This window comes from Nannospalax galili, unplaced genomic scaffold (genome assembly GCF_000622305.1).
Source record: "Nannospalax galili isolate Female #2095 unplaced genomic scaffold, S.galili_v1.0 scaffold204, whole genome shotgun sequence".
In the NCBI taxonomy this organism is placed as follows: domain Eukaryota; kingdom Metazoa; phylum Chordata; class Mammalia; order Rodentia; family Spalacidae; genus Nannospalax; species Nannospalax galili.
This window is the reverse complement of record NW_008350959.1, coordinates 465,129-473,391: the sequence shown is the minus strand read 5'-3', so window position 1 is coordinate 473,391 and position 8,263 is coordinate 465,129. Positions and strand designations below refer to the sequence as shown.

Sequence of the window (8,263 nt, the reverse complement as noted above, 5' to 3'; positions counted from 1 at the left end):
TCATTCCCCCTCCCTCCCTCTCTGGCACTGCTTTTCTACTTTGGGAGAACATTCCTCATATACCTTTGTGTCTTCTGCATCCCAGGTCTCCTTCAGCCTTTTGCTCAGGTTTCTTTTCTCATTGTCCTGTGTCAATTCCACCCAACAAAGGAGATTAAAAGTTGAAGAGAACCCTGCCTGGGCAGCAAGCCGGACTTAGGCAGTGTCTGTTCTCAGACTGATGATCTGCATTTGACTGACTTGCAGTTTCCCTAGCCATGACTGAACACGGGCTGCAGCAGAGCCATGACTACATCTTTTTAAAAATTATCTAACTACTAAGTTAGAAATTAAATAATTACAAAGTAAAAATGACCTGGGAATCACATTTGCAATATCAGTCAGTTCCTAGGCCCATTTTGAACATCCCATTGCAGTCAGTTGGAAGTAGAGCCCCTCCCACAAGTCTTTATATTTTAAATCTGAATTTTAAAAAATGAAGTGCCCTAGGTATGCTTTTACAAAATTGATGTTTGTAAGCATGTTTTCAAAATTGTGAAAAATAATCTTACTGCAAGTTGAAAATTCTTATCTTACGTACAAACTTAGTTTGCCAGAAAGTAGAAATTATTAGGAGAGAGAACCAGTTGTGAGTTCACAGGTGAAGATCCCCTACATTAAAGACATTCTGAGGTCCCTGTGGCATACTTAGAATTATAAGAACCAGAACTAAAGTACCATGTTAAACAACAACTAGCCTGGTGAAACATGATTCTCAGCAGGATTTGGGCTAATCTTGAATCCTATGGAAGCTCAGAGGCAGAGGCCTTTACAAGAAGGTGGGGCCCTCCTGGGTCACTGAGATGCTGAAGGTGGTGGTGATGGTAGCACAGAGGAGAGGTAGCCTGACCTCAGTTTCCTTCCCAAAGGCTAGAAAAGAACAGAGTTTAAACAGGGCACAACAATGCCAGGGCCTGACTCTGGGTCAGAGTCTGGGAGTGATGGAGGAGTGAGCATATTCGACTGGAACTAATTTACAAGAGTGTTGAAGGGTTTTAACCACAACCTGTAGGCGTGAGTAGTACCACTAAAGCACTTGATGTAATTTATTTTTAATTAGCATGTATTAACTATACATATTTATGGAGTCTAGTTTGATAACTCCCAGTTTCTCATCCAAGTTCTAAACAAGCCTGACCTTACTTAGCTTCTGAGATCACAGGAGATTGGGTGTGCTCAGGGTGCTATGGCCATAGACAGAATGGTATCTCAATGCATGTATACAGTGTGCACAGATCAAATGGGGTAATTAGCATATTTCTTGATGTGTCAGTTCTTTATGTTTGGGGCCTTTGAGCTCTTCTCTTCTAAGAGCCCATGTAAATCGGAACTTGGAGACACCAGGGGAGGAGTCCCAGTCAGAACCCCACAGCAGGACAGCGTCTAACTATGGACAGATCTTTTTCTCTTTTAAAGTTCTTCTTAGGAGCCATGTACCCAGCATCCTTAGAGAGTCAGTTCCTACACAAATAACTAGAATCTTTATCTGTGTGGATCAATATTGCCTTGAATATTTCATCCTTTTACGAACTTACCCAAGCTCAGTGTGAACCAGGATGTTTGTAAAACTCTCCCATATAGATGGAGAGAACTCCAAGGATGCATTAGAAATTTTAGCATGACGTTTCCCAAAAAAGGAAGAAAAATAATTTAAGACTCCAGTCTCTAAACTTTAGCTGAATGGTAGCATTCTTGTGAGCATTTATCTGGGAATTACATTGTTTTTGATCCTCCCAGGACTTGAAACCTGTGTTTATGGCAGTTGTTAATTAGTTTGCTTGGACAGAGAAACAAACATTGACGGGCTCAAACTTCTCAAGTCAGACCGAAATAATTATGGCCTAAGAGCTGGCTGACTGTTTCTAAGAAATAGGTTCACTTCCCTTTCAATACTGAAAAGAAAGCCCTCCTTTCCCCCATCCATCTACTCCAGAGCATTCCCATCTAGGTTGTCCTGTGCCTGGTTTTGTTCTCATAATAAAATGGAACTGAACTTAATTATCCAAAATAAGATTTCAGAGCAGCTTCTGATGACTCAAATCACAAAGGTTTTTGTCTTTCCAAGCCTTGAAGATGGAGGGGCTGATAGGGATCCACCAATCAAATGCTCACAGAGAGCCTGGGGAAGTAGCTCACAAGGGTAGAGCACTTGCCTAGTATATGTGAGGTCCTGGGTTCCATCCCCAGCACTGAAAAAAAAAAAAAAAAGATTCACTGAAAACCTCTTATTATAGGCTCTGAGCTTTCAGTTATAAAGAAAACAGGAAGTGACACTGTCCTAATAGGATAGAAAGGCTAGTGGGAGAGACCCATTAAAAAGATAATATATAACATATCCCTAAGATGAAGAGTAAAGGGGTTGGCAGTGAATCCAGGCTCCTTTAAAGAACTGACCTGAGGGATGATCCTCAGCAAGATGGGGCTGGAACACAGCCGAGCGCAGTCCTGACTGGCACCTTGCAGAATGAAAGAACATTTTGTAAAATGGAGGCTAGCAGATGAGTGTAGAAGCAGGCAGCCTTGAAAGCCAAGGTGTTTACTCTAAGATGGCCAGGTGCAGAGCCTGAACATAAAGCATTTGTGGGTCAAGGCTCAGGAAATGAGGCATGGTGGTATCTCATCCACCATCCCCTGGAGGATGGGTAAACACTCAGAACCAGTGGTGATAAGGCCTGTGCCTGAATGAGAAGGAACTAACAACTGAGAGCCATCCACCCCCAGCTTCCCAGAAGGCTGTCTGAAAAAGCATCTCTTATCCCCTTATTACAGGTGAGGACAGGGAGCTGCAGGCAGGTTGGATTCATTCGTTACCTGCTGCTCATACTAGTGGACTGGGGGAATTTGAACCCAGCTCTGTCTCCAGAGGTCCTGCCTGTCCCATCTGGGGAAGTGGATTCCTAGGAGCTCTTTGTCCTGGGGACAGTCTGCTGCCTCACTCTGGGGTCTGTTTTGACCTTTTCACCATCCTATTAGCCTCTCCCATCTAAGGAAGAAGCAAGTACTTGTCAGCTGCAGAATCTGTTACACTCATCTGTGAGAGAGAGAAAAGGCAGGAAAAAGCCAGCAACTGTAGTAAACTTACTTTAATCCCATTTCATTTTATTCCATTTAAAAGCCCTACCACTGCTATACAGTAAACGTTTCAGCCCCATTTGCAGGTAGGGAAGCTGAGGCCCTGGTAACATGCCCATGGGCACAGAGCTCCAAGGGGGAGCAGGTGGGACTCCAGAGCATCCACTTTCTCCTATCACTGCTTCTTTAGGAAAGTAAAAATAAAAGATGCTGTTTGGTAAGTTCTTGCCATTTGCCAGGTGCTGTGCATTTCACTGGTGGCATTAAGCCACAGGAACCATTGAATATTATTACCTCTTCTATAACTTGGATGTTATAAGATTGGAAAGGTTTGGTAAATTGTTCAAGACCATACAGCACAGCAACTGAGTAGTGGGTCCACAAGAGGCTGTCTGTGTCCCCTGAGAACACCTGCTGAGCTCTGCTGAGCAATACAAGCCAAGAAGCAGTTCCACTTCAAAAAGGACGACACTGAGGACCAAAAATGGGAAATTCCCACAGTTAGTGCGGATAAGGCCATCTTGATGCACACTAGGTGGGCAGGGAGTTGTTTGCCTTTTATCCCTCAGGGGGAGAGTGCCTCCAAAAATCTCAACTGCCATTCGGAGGATTGTAAGATGGTAACAATTTGTCAACTAGACTTAGACTTCGGACAGGTGTTTCTCCTAAGTTATTATTTCTCCCATTAAGGTTTTAACCAGGCTCAACTCTGCCTAGCTTCTGTGACCAGGCATATTCTGGGTAGCGTGGCTGTAGATGTAAGCTAGTGTTTCTGTTCATCATGTTACAGAGTCTCAAGGTAATAAAATCCTCTGTCTTGAAGATATAAAGAGTGTGGAGGGGGCTTTTCAGATTGAAAGCCTTGCCTCCCACCAAAGGGAACTCGTCCTCTGAGGAGCTCACGGTGTTTTCATTTCCTTTTGCAGAATGTGGCAATAAAATTGTAAAGATAATAGCCCTTTAAGTCAGTAAAACGATAGAGGAAGAACCCATTTCTCTGCCTTCTCTTACTGTGGCTTCTTTGGGGGATTTCAACTGAGTATCACTTGAATTTAGCACCAGCCCTTGAGTGGAACCATGAAGCAATGATCCAGTAAAGCTCCTGGGTCTTTGCCTTTTCAAAAGTACTGTGGGCAGTAAAACTGTAGCAAGTATGAAAATTTAATTCACATAACATTGAAATGGACTGGCAACTTTGATTCCTGACACTTGACCCAGTTGCCCTGCCACCTACCTCATCCTCTCAACTGTCCGCGTCTCGCTTGCAGTTTAGGGCGGTGCCTTGAACCAGGAGCAGCTTATGTGAAGGAGAGCCCGGCTGTTGGCACCAAGCCATCTGCACCTCCAAGGGTTTCCCTCCAACAGAAGTTTAAGCCTCCATTTGGGTTCCTGTTAACCAGAGCATGAGTCAGCACATTGAGCCTCTGCATATTTGAATCAACAATAAACAAATATCGAGCAAACACAGCCATGTTAGTAAGGAGAGTTTTGCAAACGCTGGCATGAACATCCATTTGTTATCAGAAAATCTGTAAGATCAACAAACTGAGTGATGATCTATTCCATGGCATATATAAATTTATTTTTATTTATGGAAACCAGATCCTGTGCTGATTTCTCTCTTCTGCTCATGGGAAGATGGAAGAAATGTAAACCCCAAATCTGGCCTGGGCCCCAGAAAAACTATGACAAAGGCAAAGTCTGTCTTCCCAGCCTGGCTCTTACCAGCTCTTCCAAAATCCCACTGGGAACTGCTGTGGGTTTCCCTCCACTCAGAATCTATGCTGGGGTTCTCAGTCCTAGAAGTGTCTGGCTTTAGGCTTTACTGAACACACCTCAGCAGCAACCACGCTTCCCTCTAGTCAGCTCATGTGTCATCTTCAGAACCTGCTTCCCATCTGGCTCCTGTCTCAAGGCCAGTCTCAACCCCAAGGCACTATCGCATTTCCACCATGAGGTTGCCCTGGTGCCTCTGGCAAAGTGGACTCTTCCCTCCCAGAACCCCAGTAGCCTCCATCCTGCGACCCTTTCCTGGATCCCTTCCCTTGCCATATGCCTACCCCCTCCCTCAACAGATGCTAAGTTGTGCAACCCCAGAGGCTGCACATGTACCCTATTTCTGGCACCAGGCCTTACATATTTATTCACTATAAAGCTGCCCAGAGCACTGCACAGCCTTCGTGACCGATGGAAGACCTACACTGAACAACAGATGGGTGTTTTGTGGCTGAACTTCTTGCAGAATGCCCTCACCTTCTCCTATCCTATTCTCCAAGATTACAGCTATAAGAGATGGCCTTCTGAGCTCTGTTCGTATTGGCAGGCCAGGATACAAAGCAAAAATAGAATCAACTGCAGTTGCTAGAGTAGAACAGAAAAATCTTTTTTAAAAATCGCTTGCCTCAGCATTCACTAATTAGACTCAGGCTTTTCAGACATTTGGGCCAGGCGTTTCTCCTGCTGTTGTTCCTTTTCAGCTTATTAAAAAGTCCCAAAGTCTTGCAGACTCCCACAGTTGAAGAGGCTACGAAGAGCTTGGGGGGCGGGGGGCGGCGCTCATCCGGTCACAGATCCCTCCCTGATCTCTGCTGCTTCCCTCCTCTCTCTGGGAAACAGCAGCAGAGTTTCATAGGTGAAAAAAGCTTCTGAGAAGCCCACTCACTGCTCTGAGGGGCAGGAGGTCAACGGGTTTCCCTTACTAAATAAACCATGTTCTAGTGTTCATGGCTACCTGAACACTCCTGAAAACACGAAAAGAATCTGGTTTAATGGGAAGGAAAATGGATTTCCTCAGTTTCAGAGGTTTGATTGCCCTGCATTCTTTCAGAGAAGATTCCCATTGGCCATGAAAGTAACAAGAAGACTGACTTATTTAAGCAAGCCAAATACTTGGCCCAAAACTTGCATACATTTTGAGCCTAAGCTTAATTGTTTCAAACCTCTTAAATGTGCTTTTGCATATAAGAGTCTTTATTTGGTATACTATCAGCACATAAAATTACTGAGTCCCAGAAAGATGTATGCAAAATATTCAGTGTTTATTTTAAAGTCAGATTCTGTAAGACTCACAGACATAGGCTCATGTCCATTGTTAACAGGTGTGGTCATTGGTTTAAAGCATGGGGTGGAATTTAATTGAGAATAGTGACTATGTCATTGTAACATTTAATTAATAAATTATAGATCAAGTCATCTGAGTTCATAGGATGATCTAGAGAGCATAAATGAGCCAGTTATGTGTCTCACACTGTGTGGCTGTTTCCAGGACCACCAGGCTTACCCAGTTTGCCTCCTGCCATCAGAAGTAATAATGTTTGGTCTTTCTTGGGGAGCCTGAGTTCTGCCCTCCAAACACAAACCTCTATAGTTTTTCCCAAGAAAACACAGTGAGGTTTTTTGGTTGTTTTTTTTTTTTTTAAGCAAACTATGCTAGATCTTAGGGGAAAATCATCTACCTATGACATTACGGATTGAAAAGGTAGCCATTAAAAAGATAGAAAAGTGAAGTTGTCCTCCTAGGAAAGCAGTCCCAGACAGACCAAGGCTTAGGCAGAGGAGAGGAGAGGTACACCATTACCTCCATGGAGACTCACGGTGGCCTTGTATTCAGAAGACCCAGAGATGATGCAGATACAGAAAAGAGCACGTATAGAGGGGCTGTACTGAGGACACACAGGAAGAAGCTGTACTGAGGGCACACAGGAAGTATGTCTTGTATTCATTTCTTTATCTAATGAATATTTATGAGGGTAAGAGCAGATCCAGGCTTTGCCCATGTGGTGTTTATAATCGGAAGACATAGCTTATCAAAAATGTGTAATTATAAAGTGTGGAGTGGCCTTGAAGGATGGCAGCTGATCTGACTTATGGGTGAGCATAGATTTTTTTCAGTGCTCAGATTATCTGGACTCAGGTAGCCCAGTTTATACTGTAATGGAGAGTGGCAGAGCAAACAGGGTTAAGGATAACAGCTGATTTTGTCCTAGAGAACTGGACGTTCTCTAAGACAAAATGTGTTCTGAAGGACTTTCTGAAAATGTGTGGAATCCGAAGGCCCCTCTGCTGTGAGCACGTAGAAGAGACTGGTCCATTATTAACACCCCAAAACCTTCAGCAGAAAATGGCCAAGTAAATATGAATTGATTATTTATCAGAGAAAGAACAATTAGAAATGAATAAGGGAGAGGTTTAGTAACTCTTAGATATTCACAATGATTAAAAGATTCTTGAGGAACCTCTGCATAAACTGAGAAGTTTATGACAAAGTATGTTAGAGTTTTATAATCAAAAAGAAATAAAACTCACGTGGACTGATCTACAATGAACTCCAGTGTGAATGGAATGTATTGATGAGTTCTTGTAACTCTGCGAAGCTGTTTTTCTATCTGCTGCCACTCCTGCTCCCCCAGGGTGGTGGTTTGAATAAGAATGTCCCCCACAGTCTCCAAGTATTAAACACTTGGTCCCCAGTTTGTGGCAGTGTTTGTGGAGGGTCATGGAACCTTTAGGAGGTGTGGCTGTGCTGGAGGAAGCTCGTCACTGGGAGCGGGCTTTGAGAGTATATTGCTTGCCCACTTCCGGTCTGACTGTCTTCTTGTGCCTGCTTAAACATGTGAGCACTCAGCTTTCTGTTCTGCCTCCCTACCATGAACTCTTGCCCTCTGGAACAGTAATCCCAATAAACTCTTCCTTCTATAAGTTACTTCAGTCATGGCATTTTAATCTCAGTAACAGAACTTTACTAACACACCCAGTAATCCAAGGTTTGCAAAAGTGACTGTATCTAGAACAACACATTTGGATCTGTGTAGTCCTTCATACGCTTTAAACATGCTTTCTCACCTAATTTTTCTTTGAAATGTATCCACACATTGGCAGGAAAATAGCCTTAACTTTGGTTCAGTTTGTTTCAGAAAAACATTAAATGTGAGGTCATTGGAAGTGATGGGGCATGTCTTAGTTTGCTTCTTCATTACTGTGACAAAACACTCTGACCAATACCAACTTGGGGAGGAAAGGGTTTATTCAGCTTACATCTCCCGGGTCACAGTTCATCAAGGAGCCCAAAGTAGGAACTCGGGGCAGGAACCTGGAAACTGAAGTACAGGCCATGGAGGAACGCTGCTTACAGTCTTTCTCCTCTGGCCCCTGC

At 43.6% G+C, this 8,263-nt stretch overlaps 1 protein-coding gene across 1 annotated transcript in view; it reads left to right on the top strand.

Annotated features, from left to right (window-relative positions):
• The window catches only part of Antxr1 (ANTXR cell adhesion molecule 1), a 254,868-nt gene that overhangs the window by 69,826 nt on the left and 176,779 nt on the right, over window positions 1-8,263 (top strand).